The sequence below is a fragment of the Canis lupus genome, chromosome 31, assembly GCF_048164855.1.
Source record: "Canis lupus baileyi chromosome 31, mCanLup2.hap1, whole genome shotgun sequence".
In the NCBI taxonomy this organism is placed as follows: Eukaryota; Metazoa; Chordata; class Mammalia; order Carnivora; family Canidae; genus Canis; species Canis lupus.
The window spans coordinates 16,766,686-16,789,824 of NC_132868.1; the positions used below are offsets into that span (position 1 = coordinate 16,766,686).

General features: G+C 38.9%; 1 long non-coding RNA gene across 3 annotated transcripts in view; it reads left to right on the forward strand.

Moving 5' to 3' along the window:
• The window catches only part of LOC140622406 (uncharacterized), a 47,900-nt gene that overhangs the window by 20,249 nt on the left and 4,512 nt on the right, over window positions 1-23,139 (forward strand). For 2 of the 3 annotated variants that reach the window (XR_012022177.1, XR_012022176.1), the window contains exons 5-6: window positions 5,706-5,804; window positions 6,690-6,918. This is a non-coding gene — a long non-coding RNA (uncharacterized lncRNA). Of the gene's footprint in view, window positions 1-5,705; window positions 5,805-6,689; window positions 6,919-13,279; window positions 14,066-23,139 lie in introns of those variants that run through there. The other variant, XR_012022178.1, reaches the window with a different exon arrangement.

The window sequence follows — 23,139 nt, forward strand, 5'->3', positions numbered from 1 at the left end:
CCAGCTCACCCAGACTGACATCACAGGCCTTCTCAGCACTAGTTCCACCCTTTGGGCTCACCCTTGCTCATCTTCTTCCCAGAAAAATCTCCTTCTTACCTAAATTCTGCCAGTTTTCAAGGACTCACCTTAAGTTCCCCTGCCTCTAAGAAACCCACAAAGATACTTAATCATCTCAATCTTGCTTTTTCCAAATTGCATTGCAATTTGTCATTACCACATGATTAGTTTCTTAGTATAGACTCTTTGACCCATAAATTGTCTGTTTTTAACTCTATGCAATACTAGTGGCTACATAGTGTCAACCCTGCATAGAAGAAAAAATTATGGGTTTTAGAAATAGATCTGGGTTAAAATCTCAGATCTGCCATTCATGAGCTGAATGACTTGAGTAAGTTACTTAGCCTTTCTAAGTCCTAATGGCTTTGTCTGTAAACAAGGGTAATAATAACTAGTGTTTCTAGTGTTTTTGTAAGAATTAAGTTAAATGAGAACATGTAAATGGCATGCTTCCTCCATGAATATTAGTCCTCTTTTCTCCACAGTTAATAATGTTGACAGTTATTTAGACTTATTCAATTTATAAAGCACTTTTCATATATATTCTATCAGTTAAGAGCTCTTTCCTTTGTGGGATGATTCTAAGACTCTCTGTGGATGGGAATTAAGTTATCGATGTTTTCCATACTGGAAAGCTAGAAGCATACAGGAAACATTGTATGTTCAGTCAGTTCCAAGCACAAGGCACGCGGAGATCTCTATCACCCTCTACAGAAGAGAGGAGGAAGCTAACAGCAGAAGGGAGCTAGAGAAACTTGTGGGCTCTAACACTGGTTCTCTTGTCCATTTATCCAATACATAGTGTGCACAAAGTCACCATTTGATCAAGGGCCAATACCATAGCAGGTGTAATCTAGTGGGTGGCAATCAGAAATTAGAATCTTAAGAACAGCAAAGTCATTTCTGTGACAATACACTTTCAGGACATCAGTCTTCTTCAGATAGATGCCATGAAGAGAAGACACAAATAACAGAGACATTGGGACCATCTCCCAGAAATGGAGAAAGGGAATCATCTCAACCCCAGTCAAGGGCTCCAGAATCCAGGGTAGAGTCCAATTTCCAAGATAATAGAAGCTGAAGTTATGGCCAAGCTGATGAAGATCAGAAGAGCCTAGAAGCCCAGATGTGTGCCCGGGGTCTTGGTAGGCAAAACAGACAGCAGATTCATGGTAACAGGACTAATTTCAGGTCTCACCAGCTGGTCACCTGGGCCCTGTTCTCTTCTTTCTGCTTGCAGTCCTTTGAAAACAGTTGACCACCTGGTAAGCTTGGCTTGAAGTGCCAGCCAAGGTAATAGGCAACAGCCCTTGATTCAGGAATATACCAGACATCTCTCTCACTGATCCTTTTGTTCTCCCTGTCTCTACATGCCTTATAGCTCCGACTCTGTATACTTATTTCTCGTCCATCTTTGGAAAACTCATTTAAACTGCCTTTTCAGGCTTAACTCCCTCACATCCAAACATGACTTTTGACCCTGCATACACTCATTTAATTTAAAACAGTGTCTGCCGTTCTTGGAAAAGGTGTCTGCAGCATTTGCTTCCAGCCCTGGCCATGGTGCCCTCACTCTTTAATTATAGCCAGCCTCTTGGACAGAGCAAGACTTGCCCTATTCTGGTTTGGCCCAGGGACCAGACAGGGGATGGGATGGGGTCTGGCTGAGCATGCTGTAAAGAACCTCAGTAACTCCAGCTGGAAGAGCCAGGTCAAGGTCACAAGTGACAGACACAGAAAAAGCCGTCTTGATTCTTTTGTTGGGAGACAACTATGAACTTAGGAATAATTCTGCCCTTGAGAATGGGGAGATTTAATTTTCAACTTCAGGCTCTTGCCTTGGCTAGCTTCCTTAGGAGCTAAAATAAACCATCTGCTTAACTTCCTATGCCCACTTGCTTGCTGGAAGAATTGTTTGTCTACCCTCCCACCTGGCCAAAGCTCATAGAGGAAAGAAATAATGATGCCCAGAGGCTTTTCTCCAGTGTCTCTTAAAAGCATCATGAGATTTCTGTATCTAGAAATGCATTTCCTGTCTTATTCCTTAGTCATTTTTGAAAGACTTTTCAGCATTTTCATTGGCTTTATTTTCTATTCAGAAAAATGGAGATGGTTTCCTCAGTACCACAGTATAATCAAAAGATACTTTTCCAATTACCTTGATCCCAAATTTATAGCATAACTGAGGGGTATATATATCCTCATAGATAAGAAGACATTCAAAGTAATAGCTCCACACTAAAACACATAAAGAATTACACCCTTCTGATCTGTAAACTGTAAACAGCTACACATATGCTTTGTGGAATGCTAGCCACATTGCCATTTCAAAGAGAGTATGACTATTTCAACTGTCCCAAGTTTTTAATTTCACAAATTTTATATAAAAGTGAGGACTTTTAAATAGTACAGCTGGAGGAGCACAAGGAAAATGGCTTTTCAGGACAAACACCTTCAGTGGCTCTCCATGGTGTAAAAATCAAAATTTCCTTATCACATAATATCTTTGCCAGTTTTCCCACAAGGTAACTTCCTGACTTTATCCTCTCCTCTCTCCTCTAAGTGATTTTGTATCAACATAACACACCAACCTCACAGAAAGAAAAGTGCCCTCCCTGCCCCAAATCACACATTTAAGAGTAGTAGTTCATTGCTTGTTAATGAAATCTTAACATATCTATACAAACTAGATAAACTTCACTCTGACCAAGAGTTGCATCTGAGTGAGAAGTTCTGGCATGGAGTACAGTCTAAGATGTTCTGCACTGCGGGGAGGTCTTGCCCTGAAGCAGAAGGGCAGCTATGTATGAAACCCTGCAAAAAATACTTTCATTTTCACAGAGAAAAGTCTATGAACATCACTTTCTAGAATTCTCACAGAATTCTATGAAAGCAGAATATAGTTCAGCTTTTTCTGCCATCAACCTCCCTTCCCCCCACCACCTCCAAGATCCAAACTCAGAAGTAATATACACAAAAGTGTTTAATGCATTTTTAAGGCCCTGATAATACTAGGTTCTTGGAGTCTGAGTTCCTCTGAGGGTACAATCACAAGTGTGTATGTATCTGCATGTTGGCGTGTGTGCGTGTGTGCGTGCGTGTGTGGGTATGTGTCTGAACTGGAGTGAATGTGTGCATGTTTGGATGGCCGGTGGGTACATTTTCATGCATTTGGCTCTACCCTCATGGTCTGTATAAGCCATATTGCCTGCTGTTGCTAATCTTGGGACCTACCCTAATTCTTGGAGTTATTGCCCCATTTTTCATTGTAGGATAACAAGTATCTTGACTGTAATCTATTAATTGAATAATTGAATAAACTTGTTTCCCTCCAGTGTGAGCATATTGTTTGCACACAGTGTCATCCTGGGCCCTCCAGCTATGGAAGGCCTGCCAGATATGTTTATTAAACCCCCTGTGCTTGGAAAGAACACAGAAAACTGTCATCTAGAGCAATACAAAAGTGCCTATCTCAGCTGGAGATCTTGCTGTTATGAATAAAGGAAGAGTTTGTGGTACAGTTTTGAGATGTAAAGAGAAAAAGCTTCCCCATGGTGCAAATGTGTTGTAACCCTCAGGCGAGAAAAAAATATTGAATTGTTGCTGGCAGTACAATGTAATCATTGAGTTAGTGGCAGCTATGTTTCTAAGCTTCTTAAGGTAAAAATCATATTAATTTGGCCTTCTCCAAAGGACATTCCAGGTTGTTAAATGGAACTGTTGAAACATTTTTCGCTAATGAACCTAGCCAATGAACAGCCACTTCCACTTAAGTCAAATACTGGACAAGTTGGCAGAGAGAGAGAGAGAGAGAAAAAGAGAGAGAGGAGATGTGCAACAGTGGAAGCTGTCTTTTGTTAACTTTAGGCTACACTGCCTTAGGATATGTTTTCCAGACTCCTGAGGTTCAGGCATTTGACCCAGGTGGTAACCAAGTGAGCAGCATGATGGAAACCACAGTGATGTACTCAGAAAAGCAAGTGAGTCAAAACTTGGCCTCTTTCTTTAGAAGGACAGAACTCATGGTGCACCTCCTGGGATGATGGGCATGAGGCCAGGAGCTTTCCAAGATACTATCTTCTAGACAAAAAAAACCCACTCAGCTCCTGAAAATGATGGCTTTTGCCCTTCAATTTGATTCCTTAAGTCATTTATGAGTCACTTAGACCTCACCCTTGAATGGCATCACTCATGCAAGGCCAGGAAAAAAGCCAGGTGTGCTCTGGGATCCAAACTGAGATTTGAGGTTCTCTTGTGGCAGGCAGATATCATTCCACGTGATACAGAAACCTATATTCTTGTGGTAGGGGTCCTCCATGAAGTGTCACTGGAAAAAATCTGTGTTTCCCATAGCAAACAGGCTACAGGAGCCTACTAGGTTCACTTGGTGTGCTAGTCTCTTGGATACTGAGAGGATAATTTTCTTGACAACCAGGTCAAACTCTTTGTAGGTTCCTCCTCCTTACTTTACTGTGTGGGATCAGGGTAATGCACTCAACAGAGGGGATTAGTAGCTAAGGAAGTGAAACTGAGGACCCCTTGACTGTTTATGCTTCAGTATAATGTACTAATTGATTCAGAGAGGCAGTGTAGTGTAGCGAAAAGAGTCGAATCTAAAGCAACACTGAACTAGGTTTATATTCCTTAGACTTGTAGACACGGGCCAGCCACTTAACCTCTCTGAGCCTCAATTTCAAAATCTACTGACTGAGTTTAAAAGTGCATAATTTTTGAGAATTAGATATGTCTGTAAAGAGAATAGAATTATATCTGGCAAACAGCAGAACCAATGACTTTAGCTATTGCTGTTTTTTTTTTTAATCGATGAAATAAAAAGTACCTAAAAGACCCAAAAGAGTAAATCCAGATTGCAAGGGTCTTTACAATGCAAGGAGTCTCACAGGCATGTATTCTGGGGAGTCTAAGAGGTTCTGCCTCGGTTTGGAGCAATTGGAACCTTGTTTTTAAAGCTCCTTCTGCAGTCTGGCATGCTGCTGGTACTTAACCTGAGCATGAGTCAGCAGGAGGACTATTCAACAGATCTTGAGCCTCAAAGCCAGGCAGGAATCCCATGCTTGTATACCAGAGTTTTCTGTGGCCTTTGATGTGAGGCTACTCATTTGTTGATATATATGAGAGAAAGAGAGAGAGAGAGAGATAGATAGAGCGCTTAGTGATAAGTTTTTAAAAGTGCTTTCAAAATACAAAGTCTTTAACACTGATATTGGACTAGATGGTTAGTGGTTTTATTAAGGATGTGCCCCATATATTTAGGATACTTCTCTGGGCAGGAAAAAGGAAATATTCAGAGTTCTAAGATATGACAGGAGAAAGTGAGAATAGCAATGGAGTAAAATACCCATTTGTGAAATTAGCTTCTTCAGAAGTCCAGAAAACTGGATTTCTACACTCAACCAATTTTCCAAAAGGGAGACAGAAGCTCTCCAGGACTTGCGAGAGATGCAATACTTTGGTGTTTCAGCTCTATATGATACATTCTAAGAAGGTAGCACCCTGAATAACATAAGCTGACTGTCCATCATGTGGCAGACCATTTAGAGACATTGCCTATTTATTGATCTCAATGACCCTGCAGGGAGGTAGAAGAACATTTTTATTTTAACGATGGACAAACTGTGTTTCAGAGAGTTGAAATCATCTGGTCACTTTCACACAGCTCCTGATGTTTGACTCCAAATTATGACCTTTCCTTAACATCATACTGCTTCTAATAGAACACAAAGGCAAGTATTTTTCCTCTTTACATCTTGGTTGGAGCTTCCCAGCATGCTTTGCAGCATGAAATGTAACAATAGTCCACCCTCAAGGGAACAAAAGCTGGGATAACTGTGTTACGTACCTTGGTATTATTTGCGTGGCCAAATAAAGCTATCTTGCTACAGATGTAACCTTCGATAATTTATTGATGTAAAAGTGGCCTCAGGTACCAGGTTTTTGGCAGCTGTTACACTGTCAGAGTACACTGTAGAACATGGCATCCATGAATATTTTATGCGGAGAAGAAATGGAAAAATACACCTTTCAATATATCAGTTCCCAGCCCTGATCTTCGTTACTGAAATATGAATCGCACCCCATCTCTGAATTTGATCAACCAAAACTGTGCAAACTGAGCACTCCTTAAATTGGGTTTCAGCAGTGAATTGATTTGAGCCCTAATTTTTATTGAGTACATCAGCTGTTTATGTCAGCCTGTCCTGTAGTGATGGGTTAGTGACCTCAGTGATATGTTGGAAGCTACAGACTTAACTGTCAATAGGATTGGCTTGGCCCTTTATCCGTCAGCGGCAGATAAATAGAGCCCCATTCAGTAGGTTCATTGTGTGGGGATTTGTTGGAGTTCTATTTATGCAGATTTGGAAGCAGTTGGAGATCATCAACATCCAATACACCCTCTGTCAAATATTTCTCTTCCATTGTCGGGTTATTAAAATATGGGTTGGGAGGTTGGGGGACTCTGTCCTTTTTAGAAGCAAATACTTAAAAAAAATAATCAAAGGAGCATTTTTTTTTATTTGTATTTTTTGGTATCCAGGGTACCTCTGAGTAGTAGATTTTTGATCTTTAGCCCATCCTCAAAACTGAAAACCAACTCTCCATTTCTCCAGGGTTTACCTTTTCATCACTTGAAGACCAGTGGTTATATGATTTGGACCCACTGAGGAAGGTAGAATGATATCAGTTCAAAAGTATTGGATACCTGTGGAGCACTTTGCAAGATATTGCAGGATTTTCTGGGCTTTCTATAGAACTACACAGAAGTATTGCTGAGTACTTTGCAATATGAATTCCTGCAATTTGCAGGAATTTGTCATGCTTTTCAGGTGATCATACTAGGTAAGTGCTTCATTTTTATCTCAATTGGTTTGATTTTGTGCTTTCATTATATTATTGCATTTAGGTTTTGCATACTTGGGGGTTTACATTTTTTAACTGATCTTTAATCCCATCTCCTCTGATGAGCACCTGACTCAGCCTAGCTATATCTTTAATTGATGCTCTCTTCAGCTCTATATGCAAAATTGAAATTCCTAAAGAGATAGGCAGTTTAATCAAGTACAAGTTACTCTACTTATTTTAAATAAATGCCTTTCAGACATAGTAAACACCATTAGGGGAAACGTGGATGGTTTAAAACAAGGTAAGTGATTTATGTTTCCTCAAATGAAGCCCTTACATTCATCTAATGAACGAAATTCTTATATGACCCTTAGAAAATTTATTTTTGTGTAAAGTATGCTTTTGTTTTCAGAATTCCATAATTGAGCAAGATTCCTTTAAGACAGATTGAAAGTACACCCTTGTTGGCAGCTGTTAGATCTTCTGTTAATAATCTAGGGTTCTAAATTTAGAAGGTTAAGATAGCAACCCCCCATAATATTTTCTATAACCTAAAATTTAACAAAAGGGAATAGTTAGATTATTATTGCATTTAACATTTGAGAACTAAAGCACCATAGTTTTTTAGATTTTAAAAGGGAGTGCCAAATAACTACTGGGTTTTATGAATAAGCCTAAAAATTTTAATTAAACTTCCAGAGCTACCTAACCATAAATGTAGCCATAAATGAACGAGGATGTTGAGAGAATACAGTTCATCACACTTCATTTCTAAGAGTTGAAGCGCCCGGGGAATCCCCGTGTTCCATCCCAGTGAGAAAGTAACAAATGCCTGCTTTACTTTTTTATGCCCAACTTCTACTAACTAGCTGATGCAGAGTCAGAATTAAAACTCAAGTCTTCTGATTCTAAGCTGAAAGGTTTTTCCACAGTTGCTCCTCTCTTGAATGCTCTGCTTTAGCCCTGATATATAAGTGAATAAATCAAACACGAATATCTAGCCTATTCAATTTTAGAAGAAGAGTGGAAACATACCTTCTTACCTACCAATTGGTGAGCTTGGTTTTTTGCACTACAGTTCTAGAGTACTTGGCTGATCTGGAGCAATAAAGCTTCAGGGTGTTATAAAACATGATTAACTGCCAGAACTACTTATTCTGAAAGAATCATGGGCTGTGTTTTTCCTGGGAGTCTCACCTTCAGTATTATTTTTATTGTACCAATAAACGTACTGATACTGATCAGATAGTGGATGCAGATTGCTTATCTCAGAAATATAGTTATTTAACTATAGGATTCCTTTAACTGGAAGAATCTTTGGTAAATTTAAACTATCATGTGCTTCTGAAAATAATCAATACTCAGAAAAAATATCTCTCTCCAATCGCCCCAAACTCCCACCATTAGTCAAAATTTGAGTTAAGTCACCGAAAAGCTCTCCTTTAAATGTCAATACAATCATAATAATAATTACCATTTGTTGAATGCCTACAGAGGGGCAGACTAGGTGCTTTACATACATTATATCTTTAATCCCCAAGTCTGTCATTGAAAGTCTGCATTATTATCCTTATTCTAAGGATCAGGATAAGCAACTTGCCCAAGGCCACACAGCTAGTAAGTCCTAGGGCCAAGGCTGGAATCCAGGTCTCGGTGTTTCTGAAGCCTTTTCATTTCTCTCTATAAGATGGAGTAATGAATGCATAAAGCTATACCGATCAATGACACCAAGTCCACATTACTTTAAAACTAATGCAGGTTCTAAACTGATGGTCCCGGGAAGGATGCCACAGGAGAGACACTTAGGGTGGAGTGTAAAGACTTGACTTCATTTCCTTCATAGTTTTACCTCAAATCCAAAGGCTTTGCTTGCCCTACTTGATATTTTGCATGTTTTGGCAAGCCAGGGTAGAACTGGCTCTTTTTGGTTACTCAGCCTCTCTCTCATCATTCAAATGCATGCTTTGATGTATAACCAAAGTAAGAATTTCAACGGCATCTGGTTACAAAGAAGGAATAGCCAATCACCACCTGTTAGGCAGTTACAGACAGCAGAATGACCACAGCTGAACCTGCACTGGTCATGTGTCAGCATACTCCCCTCCCACGTTGTACTACCCTGGGGTAACCAGGACTCCACTGCTTCTGTGCAGTGATTCGGTGTAAGAAGTAGAGTTTCCCACCAAACTTATATCAGATTTCATAAGCATGAATAGAGTCCTCAAGTACCCTCAGGGTGTATCCCAGCAGAGGTGACATATTTGTTTGTAGCCATTTTGTAACCTATGGCACATGGTGGCTGGATGGTCACTGATGATCATATCTTTACTACCTGAAGTTCCCCAGACCCGCTCCGTGTTTTTTTGCACATACTGTTCCTCTCCTTGGATCATCCTTCCTTCTTTTCTTTAGGAGGTTAATGTCTGCACATCCTTCAGGGTTTGGCTTAAATGTTGCCTCCTCTGACCTTCACATCTGGATTTAATGATTCTCTATGTATCCCCATAGTAACCCAATTCCTACTCTACTCAACAGCAGTTATCACTAATCTGAAAATGGCATTTTAATTCATCTTTCTCTCCTAGAAGACTAAGATCACTGAAGGCAGGGACTTAGAGACAATACTGCATCTAATTAACATAGACTCTGGAATCAGACAAAACTAGTTTTAAATCCTGACTTCAGCATTTACTTACCTACCTTACTCTGTGTAAGGTTTACCTTGGATTAAAGAACCACCCAGAGCTTTAGTTTCCACATCATCAAGACTGTGATAACAATAAAAAACTATCTTGTTGAGTTGTTTTGAGGATTAACTGCAATAATGAACATAAGGTACTTAAGGCAGGGCTTCGTATATAATACATATACAACAAAAGGCACAGATATTTATTAATTGTTGTACCACATTTTTTACCATAGTACCTACTTAATAAATATGTTTGGAATTCAGATTGTATTAGAGAGCTTGAAAAAGACAGCAGTTGACAACATCTAATCTGAAGTTCCACCTTAGCTCTTGCAAGGGCCTCAGGTCTTTCTGTTGTCTTCCTGTGCCATTGTGAATAGTTGATAATTGCTTGTTTAGTGCTAAATCCCCCCATTCAACACCCACAGCTCAATTGCTCCCTGCTTTTTTGTTCCAAATTAGCAGGAGAGGGAAAAGCAAGACATATAGAAACTGCAATTGAAGATCAGAACTAAGGTCTAGCCAGGGCCAAAAGGACTTATCAATAAGCCCATCATTCTTATACATGTCAACCAGACTGCAAGCTCCAAGGACTGAGAATTATAATTTGTGTTCGCTATGGCATTGCTAGCATATTGAATAGGTCTGAGACATAGTACATACTCAATAAATATTTTCTGAATGAAGTAGTAAACATATCTGAAAGGTTTGATTCTGTGCAATTTCTGTTAGGAACCATTTAGCCCTGTGATTCACTGGTTTGGGTCACCTTTTGAAACATTTTGCTATAATGACATAAATAACACCTGAAATTATTCAGAGAAGACTTCTTACCAGAGCCTGTATTCATCTTACTAAAGATTATATTCATCTTCTAAAAGATTCCTTTTTGTTTTATTATTTTCAGGATTTTGTTAACATGTTTACATTAATCATACTATTTGTGATTTGTAGATTTTGTCCATGTGCCTCTCTGGGCTAAAATGATAGAAATTTTGAGACCTGCCCATACATAGCATCCCTGTACTCATTTCAATTATACTGGTTGAATCCTACACTTATAAGTTACCTTCCATACTGCCAATGCGAGGCACCATGCAAAGTGCTGAGAATACTGAGACTTTCTGTGGTCCAATGACAATCTTCCTTGGGATTGGGTCATGGTCCAGACTTTCCTCCATGTACAGCATGTTTTAGAGCAGGTCATTATTTGGGGTTTTGTTCCTAATCACCTCCTTGGAGTTGCTGGATCTGTATTGGCCTCTTGGATGCTTCTGTATTGCTTTCTTGTGCTGGTTCTTTTTCCTACATGAATGATCCACTCCATTGCTCAAGACTTTACTCCATCTCAAAAACCCTTATAAGGGGAGCCAGCATTATCTCAAAAGTCTCATTATATTTTTCAACTGGCATTGTTGTGCAGACCCTGTTTTGTTTTTGTTTTTTTCCTAAGTGTGCAGGAGACCAGTTCTTGTTCTAGTTCTGCATGGTACTCTGGAGAACCCTGGATTTGAAGTCAAAAGACATGGGTTCCATACTTAATTTAGCTGTATGACCTTGGGCAGGGCATTTAACGTCGTGAATTTATTTAGCTGAAAATGAAATTAAAACCTAACTCACATGTTTTCTGTGAGGATTATAAACTACTATGTATGAAAATAACTTATAAATAGTAAACTCGCAAATGTAAATTGTTATTCATTATCACCTACAGTGACTTTTAGAGGATTTCTGTAGATATATTGGGCAATATAATCTTTCAGAAGCTCAAAGAGTTGGGGCACCAGGGTACAAATTTTCCAATCTCTACATGAAAACTTGACTTAATGATATGTATTTCTTTGAAGATTAATGAAATCGTCTACGTAAAAACAATGTGAGTTTCTTGAAGGCAAGAAACTCTTTTTCATGAGTTTATAGTTAGCAAAGAATAATATTAAAGAAACAAAGGAAGAGATAGGTTTTTTGTATTGTTTTTTGGTTTTCCTCAGCTTGTGCTATAGCTAAACTAGGAAGGAATAAAGAATGTTCTCTCTTAATGATTCACTCTATAAATGTGTAATTCAGTGAACATTCCAATCAACAAACATTGGATGTTTGTTCTGTGGGTACTATGCTAGAAGTAGTTTATCTAGAAGTAGTTTTCCAGTTGTTAAATTTAGACTTTGGTATTTATTAATGTGAAAGCATTAAATTCTCAGTCTTTGGCCAAAATGCAAAGTAAACTGCAGCTGTAGATAGATATGGAAAAATGAGTAAGACATGATCTCTATCTTCAAGGCACTTACAATTTAGTTGAGAGAGAGATAATTAAACAACTCACTATAATATGAGCTAGAATAAAGCAAACAAACAAAAAATAAAACATCAAGAGTCACTAGGAAGTAGGGAAGGAAGGTAAGGAGAATGCCAAAGAGCAGTATGTCTTGGCCAATTTAGACCAAGCAGTTCCCCTCCTAATAAAGTCTCCTCGGTTAGTGACTATTGATCTTATCTTTCAGAAGTAATGGGATTATTCTATTCAGAATAGAGTAAGGAAAAAATCTCTTCCAAACAAGGCAAGGAAGAGTATTCCTGACTAAGAGCGAGGCTCTTCCTGGTTGGCACAAAAGATGTGTTTGGCAGAAGAACTGGGGGCACGCTAGGGAATGGGTGAGAAGTGTGGTATGTCAGGCATTGGAGGCTTATTTATGGAGTGCTCCCTCTATGCAAACAAGAGAGATGGACTTTATTTCACAAATGATAGGGACCTAAAGAGTTTTGGAAGAAGAACTATGACATAATTCAGGGAATACAACTCCAGTGACAATTCGAAGACTGGATCTAGGAGGTAAGATAAAATGTCAGTGGCATGAAATGATGAGGAAGAGGCTTAGGAATTAACAAGGCAAGAAGAGGGATAAGGCAGTTGTGGTTCTCTGATATACGGGCCAGATTTGTGGTTATTGTATCAGTGTTTGCTTCCCATGCCTCAGTTTCAAATCGAAGCAGACCATACAGTGCTTTATAAAGAAAGCTTTATGTAGAAAATATAAACCGTTTATTCAATAGTGTCATCTTAAAGAAGCTGACTTTATATGAGAAATATGAACATGTAAACAATACCAAAATCAAATAAATTATTTTGAGGAAGTAGGAGGGTGTTGTGTGCATGCATGTGTAGCCAATGCCCTTCGCTAGAGATGGAGATTATAAAGATGCCGATGAGAATAGAATAAGATTTAGTATGTAAAACTCTGCAGAACATCTTGCCTAAATCATCCACAATTGATACTTAGCAAAGAGTGAAATCTACTTATTTTTATCTTTCTACAATATTCTCTATATTAGAGATAACCCTATAGAAACTATATAATTAAATCAAATGTTTTATAACATTAATTTCAAGTAGCAATGCATAGAAGGAATTGCTTGGGTAATACCAATCAACTACATAAATAAAGCCCTCAAAGTCCTTTTAATTTTTTATTTGTTTTACTTATGATAGGTACTATATCTTACAGATGAAAATAGATACCTAAAAGAACTGGTTTGACAATTGAAATATTTAAATCAGATATCTTGCAGTTGATTTGTTTAACTATTATCTTTACTCATATCTTCACTCAGGAGTGTGCTTTCTTACTCACAACTGTCTTTTTTTTTTTTTTTTTTTTTGTCAAACTCCAGTTCAAATCCACTTGCTCCAAGAAGTTTCCCCATTACCCAAAGGAAGAATGAACCTTGTCCTCTGGGCTTTTAGAGCAAAGCTCTGGGCTTTAAGCTTACCTAGGACCACATCTAATCTTGGTCAGAAAGAAGACACATCAATCTACAATTAGTTCATTCTATCAACAATGCCATAGGTGAATGGACCCTACACAATAATATCATATATAAGATAGGACCATCAACAAAAAAATCAGAGTTCATCTAGCACTAAGACTTGGCAGCCCGTGGTCAGGGCTTGGAAAGTATGCAGTATATATAAAAATATGCAACATCTTGGTCTTCTTTTTATGACAAAGAGAAGATTGTAGATATTGTTGATAAATGATAATTAAAAATGTTCCAATTCTGTTCAGTGTGACTTAGCTATGGTAGATCATTAGCACTGAGGGCACAAGAATTGAAGAGAAGAAGGGCACCCTAACCTGCCAGTTACTGATTTTATGATATTGAGAGAGTCACCTGAACCTCAGTTTTCCCATCTTGTTCACAAAGTTAGGGTACCCAATGAAATAACTGATAGAAAACACTAAGGATGTACCCCACACATAGTAGATCCCAAAGCGTTTAATAGACATTACTTATGGAAAAGTGCTTTGAGAAGAGTACAACACTGTACATATCAAACCAGTGCCATTGTTAAAGGTGATAATTATTCAGTATAAAATGCTAGTGACTTCTGTTTGGGTAAGATAGCTTGTGATAAAATGGTTATAATCTGCATATGACTGTAACAATGTTTTTACTATATTAACAGTCAATCTTCTAAATCTATAGTTCCTCTTTTTCTAGTAGGGATGTTATAGACATTAACTATTTTTTTTTAAGATTTTATTTATTTATTCACGAGAGACAAAGAGACAGAGGCAGAGACACAGGCCGAGGGTGAAGCAGGCTCCCCGTGGAGAGCCCAATGCAGGCCTCAACCCCAAGACCCTGGGGATCACGACTTGAGCTAAAGGCAGATGCTCAACCACTGAGCCACACAGATGTCCCAAGATGTTAACTACTTTAATAAAGTTCATTAAAAAAATGTTTCTAAAGGTATACGCTAACTAGGACTTTTCCCCAAAAAATGTATAGGGAACCCTGGGTGGCGCAGCGGTTTGGCGCCTGCCTTTGGCCCAGGGCGCGATCCTGGGGACCCGGGATCGAGTCCCACATCGGGCTCCCGGTGCATGGAGCCTGCTTCTCCCTCTGCCTGTGTCTCTGCTTCTCTCTCTCTCTGTGTGACTATCATAAATAAATAAAAAATTTTTAAAAATGTATAATAAGTTTTGCGGTTGTTTTTAACACCCAAATGACAAGACAGTCTTTTTACTGCTCTTGCCCGTACTGCTCAGTTGTAGGACACAGAGCCTGTGATGACAGACTGGAGACTTGCAGCCCCCATCCATGTGTCTCTTCTGCCCCATTGACCTGTTGGCATCCATTCTCTTTGGGCTGAGTGTTTCCTGTGGTCCTGTTGGTGGGTCTTGCCCTCCTGCTTATGGTGACCTGGTGTGGCCTCCATGTCAAGTGAACTTGGCTCACTTTTAGGTTTTGTCAACTACTTTAGCTGAAAAATGTAAATGGGCAAAAGAGTTGGGTACAGGGGGAATTTGGGGGCCCGTGAGGGGGAGGGCAAGAGACATTAGTAAATAATTGCCCTAAATTGCACACTGTCTGCTCTGGGGCTGTGAGTAAGGATGTGTCGACTGAGCTGGGGGCACGGGGATGCTTCCTAGGCATGAAGAAGGGGCAAGGGGCTCACTAGGTCCGTACTGCCAGACAGAAATATTCCTCTAAAGCCCAGAGTTTCTTTGAAGACAGAGTTTGAGGAACTATTGACTGAAATCTTTGGGGTATAGAAGAGGAATTAAATTGACAAACTTACTCCCTCTACCCTCTGTTCATTTTTTTTTTTTTTTTTTTTTAGTTTATGATAGTCACACACAGAGAGAGAGAGAGAGAGAGAGGCAGAGACATAGGCAGAGGGAGAAGCAGGCTCCATGCACCGGGAGCCCGATGTGGGATCCGATCCCGGGTCTCCAGGATCGCGCCCTGGGCCAAAGGCAGGCGCCAAACTGCTGTACCACCCAGGGATCCCTACCCTCTGTTCATTAAGGGAAACTGACACCTCTTGCATATCTGGGGTATGCACATTAACACAGAAAGATACATTTTTAAATAATCTGAACTTGTACTAAATTACATTAAGCTTCTTTTCCTCATTGTATCTGTAAAAAAAAAGAAAAGAAACATGCTTCACTCACAAAAATCTCTCCTTTTATTTTTGCTTCTACATCATGGTATCTGCCAAAGCCATAAGTTTCCAGTACGACAAAGGAAAAATGTGGTTGGTTTCTACCTAAGTTAATTCTGGGATATGGGATATAGTTTTATATCAAAGTGGAGCTGTTTAATCCCAGTTATGCTTCCAGTCTGAGAAGGAGTAAGGAATATTGGCGAGAACAGAGGCTTTAAAGACCTGCAGCCTGGGTTTGAATCTTTACTCAGCCCCTCACTGTCTGTGTGACCTTGTGCTCTGGGCCTCACTTACTTTGCCTTTACAATGGGTGTATTAAATTTAAGGATTAGCTCATGTAAAGCCCTCAGCTCTGTGTCTTGTCTGGCCCATAGGAGGCATGCATCCTCCTGTAATCGGAAATCCCATCCTGTAACGACGTAGAAGAGCTTTGAATGCACAGATCAGGATGTGTTTACAACCTGTTCAACTTTTTCTTTTGCTTTAATTAAGGTTTATTTGAGTTTGAATGAAGAGAGGTTATATTTGGGCAAATTTGACAATATGGAAAGCACAGTCCTTTGTTTCAGCTTCCCACTTTGGATTCCTGAAGAGATCATCCTTGTTGAAACCCTCTGAATTCAGCACAAAGCAGGTTCTGATTCTGATGAAATCTTGCAGTCTGTTTAACCTGCACAAAAATATTTCAAGGGTAACTAGAAAGTACGTAAGAGGATTCAGATGTTTCATGACATACATTTAAAATTCTTCCATTTCTAAATGAGAGCACCATAATATGCAGAAGCAAAAGTGCATCAAAAAGATGAGGGTCCTTTGAGGCAGGCGTTTGGAGAGCTGTCTAAGTATCATTTGAAAAATAATTCCCAAAGAAGGATCAGGAGAAGAAAGCATGTAAGTGAGGGGCCCAGAGGCTGAGGCTCCGTATTTGCAAATGAGACTGCAATAGGAACTTGACCCATTCAGATAATTTTACCAAGTTGTACCAGTTACCCTACCCAAACCTCTTCCTGAATGTCTGTGAGAGCGTGCAAGTGGTGCAAACACAAGGGAGCCAGGAATCTGCCTTTGGTGTGAGTTGGTTGCACATGGAGGGTGAGGAGCTTATGTTGCTCTAGTGGGGCATTCTGCAGAAAGATCTACACAGATAGGCTCCCTCAGCCCACTTAGAAAGTCAAGTGCCAGCAAGATGGCAGCTGAATCGATGGTAGCAACAATGCCAAGCTACCAGACAAGGAAGGACAATATGAGCAACACTTTCTTATTTAAAGAGACCTCAGTATGTACGAAGCACCACTTGAACTTATATATTATTTTGATTTTTGCAACACCTCTGTAAGGAAACATCCATTATCATTCCCCTTTTATAGATGAGCAAACTGAAGCTCGGTGGCTCACTGACTTGCCCAACATCGTTGCTAGTCAGTGGTAAAACTACAGTTTGAATTCACATTTGCCTGGCTGCAAAACCTCTGTTTACTTATGGGCATAAGAATATAATAACAAAGGGGCACCTAGCTGGCTCAGTCGGTAGATCTTTGGCATCTTTAATGCCTGTTTCCAAAGTTGTTTGACTTGTCATTACTCCCCAGGCAGCAACAAGGATGAGAGAGAAAATGCATGGCAAGTGTCTTCATCTTTGAAGAGATGACCCAGAGTTGCACACATCACTTCAACTCTCATCCCATTGGCTCAAATGCAGCCCCCAGTGGTACCGCACTGCAGAGAAGTCTGGAAATGTTGTAGACTTCAGTTGGGCAGTCAGTCAAGTACCCATCTGAAACTCAGGTCTTTTGTTATTAGAGAGAAAAGCAAGAGAGTGGACTCTGGGGACAAGCTGCTGCCTCTGCCACCATCTGTTTCCAGTCTGGTCATCAGTCTGATTTCAACTGAGGCGATAGAAGTATTAAGTACCAATCTTAAATGCTCAATGCCAGCAATCTTAAAATGATAAGCAAATAAAACTAAAGAAATCTGATGATCAAGTTTGTGGGCTTCTAGGACACTTAGACCCTTTCTCTGGAAAAATTTTTACAGTCAGATCCACATCAAGCTGGTTGAGTTGATAGTTAATAATCTGGGAGAGTTGCTTATAAAGAGCTAACATTATATTTGTTTGCATGGATGACTAATATATGATGATTTAAATGTCCATGTCATGAAATGAGAGCTTGTTTAGAAATTTAGAGTGAAATTGAAGAAAGAGATCTTGTCTAATTCCATATTTTCACAGATGAGGAAACGGGAGCCCAGAGTGGTTAAATGACTTCTTTCAAGTAACTGAGCTGGGGAAATGGAAAAGCATTTTGTAAAAGAGTTCTATTTACAGTAGTGTCTATTCAGTGCTAGTGGGGCGAGTATGTGAATGAATGAATGAATGTTTGAATTTATATAAATATGAAAGTTAGAGTAAGACATTGTTGAGAAACTAAGTAGCAAAGAAATTGTCATTTTCAGGTAAATAGATGGCAGATTAAAAAGTCACATGGTAGTCATACTTAAATTTTATGAGACTTAAGTTTTAAATGGGCCACCCTGAACTAGACATTTACATTGAATTTTTCCTGAGAACTGTTTTGACTTTGCCTATAAACACATCATCATGACACCATGCAGGTTTCCTCTTCTGAAGCTCTGCTTATTCCAGAATTCAATCAGGTTAGGTCAGATACCTTGAAAACCATGAACAGAATCTTCAAAAGAAACCTAGCACAACTTTTTGAAAATGTATTTTTCCTATTATTAAGACAGGGCACTGTCTTGCTGAGCTGTTTTTTCCTGTACCTCGACAAGTGTTTCATGAGTCACCTTTGCTCAGCCTGACAGCGGAATGGTTCAGAAGGTCACAGCCTTCTTCCTGGCTCTAAAAACCTGCACATTCCTGGAACGAAGGGCATTGTTTCATTGGAAGAAAGCTAATTAGGTAAAGAGATACATTAATGAGCTCTGCAGGAGTCTATACACAGTAAATAAAGAAGAGAAAGGATAACAAGGAAAAGAAAGCCAAAACACATAATGAAAGCCTTAGAAAGTTGAGTTTTCACACATAAAACTATCTGAAGAAAACCAGAAAGAAAAATTAATTTGCTTCTTCAGTCCTTAGAACACTGATTCCCAACCTTGGTTTTGTGACACTCCAGGATGTCCCCAATTATCTCAACAAATGTCATGAAATGTTCCAAAGGATTCTCAAAATGAAATTAGTTTTATTTCATTTAAAAATAGATGGGCAGTAGCTCTTTCAAGAGTAAGGGAATCAAATGAACATTTGGCTGCCACCAGCTCGAAAGGTTTCCATGCACCAGGTTAGGGCTGATGAAAGAGGCACAGCCATTTTGGAATAGAAATTATTAATACTTATCTAGACATCTTTATCCGCCTAAGCCATGAGATTTCTTTTTGAAAAACAGAATAACGGGCACTGAGGGGGGCACTTGACAGGATGAGCACTGGGTGTTCACTATATGTTGGCAAATCAAACTCCAATAAAAAAAATATACAACCCCCCCCCCACAAAACCCCTAAACAAACAAACAAACAAAAAAGAAAAACAGGATAACAATAATAATGATGACATTGTTCACATGTTTCCTTTACAAATTGACCTCGGGGGTGGGGGGCGGGGGTGGGCAGTAGATCCTCAGAACATAAGAGCATCAGAAGCGACCTTTGAGGTCAATTCTATTGGACTCCCTCCCTTGAGGAACAGAAAACCTGAACCAAGAGGAATGTGGTGGCTTATCCAACGCACCCAGTGAGTTAAGGACCACAGCCCCCCATGCAGTCATACTGCTGCCTCTGCCTTGTAGGATGTACGAGATTCAGAATTAGGGGAACAAGTCTTTCTGCCAGACTTAAAAAAATATCCCTGCTTTGATTTTCCAAAGCTAGATCTCACATATTATCCTAATTTTCAAATGGAGAAACTGAGTTCTCAGGTGGGTAAAATCTTCTGCCTAACAATAGAGAACACTTAGGAAATGGGTTTTGTTGCAGTCAGCCTTAAGTCATGGGGAGTAGAGAGAGGGCTGTCATGAGACATGAGCATAAAGAAAAGTCATACGTACAAGTCAACAATTAAGACACGAGCGAGTGATTAGATATATGCGGAACTCCATTCAACCTTTACCAGAAATCTGGCTATACTGAGAAAGGTCCAGAGTAGCCCTTTAACAGGACGTGGAAACCCAAGTTCATCACAGAAGCTGAGCAGATGAAAGGTGCTAATTAACACTGCCAGGAAACCGTTTGCTTAGAAAATTTTGTATAGTTCTACTTCATGGCTATTTTATAAACCTTTACCAAAGCAGTCCGTTTTAGAATCATATAAGTGCCATAAATATTTTCTTCCCTACCCTCCTTACAGAATTATAGAATCTCGGGATTTAGTTCAACCTCTAACTCAAAATGAAAATTCCTTCCTCAGCATTCTAGCAAACCAGCCTCTGTTTGACCACCCTCCACTAACAAGGTAATGCCTGATTTCGGAACCATCTCTAATGGAAAAGAATCCACAGAAATAGGGCTGGGATAAAGTGAGCATGGCTGTGCACCTTACAGATGTGTATTGGCAAGTCAGGTTCCATTGACTAATAATGAAAATAACACTCTCACTTCAAGTCTACACACTAAGCAGCACTTTTGAGGATCCCCTTCTCAGATGCTGTTTATGTGTCAGACAAGAGGTCATGCTCGCACTGGAGTTTTAGCTGTGTTCAGGGCAAATACAGCAATATGTGCAAAACAAACAATGGGATAACAGAGGAGAGTGCAAGCAAACAGTGTGGGCTGCACATTTTTGAGAAAAATGCTCCAGGTATGGAAGTGCCCAAGAGGTTAAAAGGTCACATGTCAGCCACATGTGTCCCATTCCATAAAAGGGTAATTGGGACGGGTGTTAGAGTAAATTTGCTTTTCAAGGAAGAAGTGACACCTTATCTTTTGTGTGTGTGTGTGTGTGTGTGTGAAACTTCCAACCCAACCCAAGATCAAGGGTCCCATACTCTACTGACCGAGCCAGTAGAAGTGCCCTGAAGCTACACCTTACCTAATGCATGGATCAAGATGTGGCTAAGCCATCCAAATTGCTAAACTAAATATTTGATTAAATTTAACCTCCTTCTGTGCCACAATTGCAAATGTAACCCAAAAATATGGGTTGCCAATCTAGCAGTTTGATCATCTTGTAGGTTGTGTCTGAAAGAGATACTAAGAACTGGTAACCAAAGAAAGTATTCATGTTTATACTTTGAACCTTTGAACACTGGGAAAGTTTTAAATAATTTTTTCTTCATTTATTTACCCCTTAACACTTTAGACTATGTTTGAATTATTAGCAATACCTTAGGGAGTAGTGTAGCAATGTTTCCAAATTCACAGGTCACAATTCATAACCTGTCCCGGTTATAAAAACTCGTAGTATGTGTCAGGTGCAAGCATATAAACATACATAGAAATGATTGATCTCTGCTCTCAAATACCCTGGAGAAAGTAGAAATGAAGCAATGAAAGCAAAGTTACAGTTTGTCCTCTTTTCATTAAAAAAGATGATATACTCACAAGTAGATTTTAAGTGTATTTACCATAACACTTCACGTTGCTTCTGACACACAAACACCAAACAGTTTATGTATTATATTACTGCTTTCATTTATATTTATAGAAGAAAATAGATGGGTTTAAAATTTGGCTTAACTATTTACTAGCTGTGACTCTGAACAAGCTCTTTAACATCTTTGGATCTGTAAAATGGAGTTTCTAACAGAACCTGGAAGGTTTCTCAGACTCTGAAGTGTGTGGAGCATCTAGCATTGTGTTGGACACAGTAGTTGTTCAATAAATGGTAACTATTAGTTACAGTTATTTTATGTTTTAATTGTTTCGAGTACCGGTTTCAAGTACAAGGTATTTAGACAACATTTAAGGTAACTTTCGGTCATAAAAAATCTATCTACAGAGAATTTTTCTACTGTTTTATTGTTACCACTTTGTATTTTTTAATCATGTAAACATATAAAGAGACATAGAAAAAATATATGTTGTAAAACATGTGAACTGGGCCCTGGGTAGCTCAGAGGGTTAGTGTTCAACTCTTGATTTCAGCTCAGGTCGTGATCTCAGGGTCCTGGGATTGAGGCCCGAATTGGGCTCTGCACTCAGCATGGAGTCTGCTTGGAATTCTTTCTCCTTCTCCCTTTGCCCCTCCCCTACTCTTCCTCACTCTCTCTCTCTCTAAATAAATAAATACATAAGTAAATAGAATAAAATAAACAAACAAACATAAACGTTTGAACTAACCATCTGGAGGAGTAAAACATGACCAATGGTATTAGATCTTTTCTGAGAATTCTGACCACTCTCTCTTAATGTTAAGATAACTATCAACACTTACCATAAAATTTTAATTTATTTTATTACTAAGTTCATATTTCTTAGAATTACAGGTAATGGTTTTAATACAATGTTTGTGAGAATGGTAAAAGAAGTAGTGGGGTGGGATATTGGGTCTGGGGTGGAGGGGTTATAAGAAGGGAGACTGCTGTTTATCCATTGACAGTAACATCTAAATATGCCCTGGATGCCATTTATTGGGAGGTTAGGCGAAATCCCATTTTTTCTGTAGAAACTATGCTCTGTGGTTGCATAAAGTATAATAAAATTGCATGTTACTAGCACTTTGTAAATTTAAGAATGCCAAAGAAAATTGTCTTATTTAGCATTACTTAGTTACCTAAAAGATATAATGTTAGAAACTAATATTTTTACAGAAGACTGACATTAATGATTGGTTATACTTCCCTTAAGAGCTTAATAATCTTGATGAATAAAAAATTATTTTCTGAAGAGAATTAAGAAAACATTTTAGGAGCTAAACTGTTGACAGAGGACTCTTTCCTTGTCTAGTAACCCAAATTGACCATCATAATCACCAATTAATGCCTATATAAGTATCTGTCACAGAAGAGAGTTTCAGGTAATGATATAGACTTGCTATGTTCAAGGAAAACAAAAATTTCCTGCCAACAGTACATAAAACAGGTTTCTCATATAAGGTAGACAAATGCTGAAGTAAAAGATGTGAGTTTTGGAAAGGAAGCTTATCTCTTATTTAATTTTAGTGTTAAAAATGTTGAGAAACATCAGTTTTAAGGATAATATAATGTGTGTATTTTTAGTTACCTCCTGTGGCTGCTAATTACAATTTTTGCATTTATGTGTCCTCGTCTTGAATTATTTCAAAACTTTCCCAAAAAAGTTTTTTTGTTTTGTTTGGTTTTTATGATTCCACCACACACATGGTCATAATGCACTCTTTCTTAAATAATAAGCCTAGGACAATAAAAGTGGTCTGTTTTCCGTAGCTGTGTAAATGACACATAGTCCCATGCCTGAGCAGCAGTAATAATCAGAGGTTCAAATCGTGAGTCTGGGAATATTATAATCAAAAGTGATGCCCTGTGGAAATCCGTGCTCTCTAAAGGACTAAGGAACTGTATTCCCATGGAGCACTATTTGTGTTTTTTATCTTAAGCATTAATCATTTTATTCTTTTGGTAAGGAGATGCACCGATAAAGA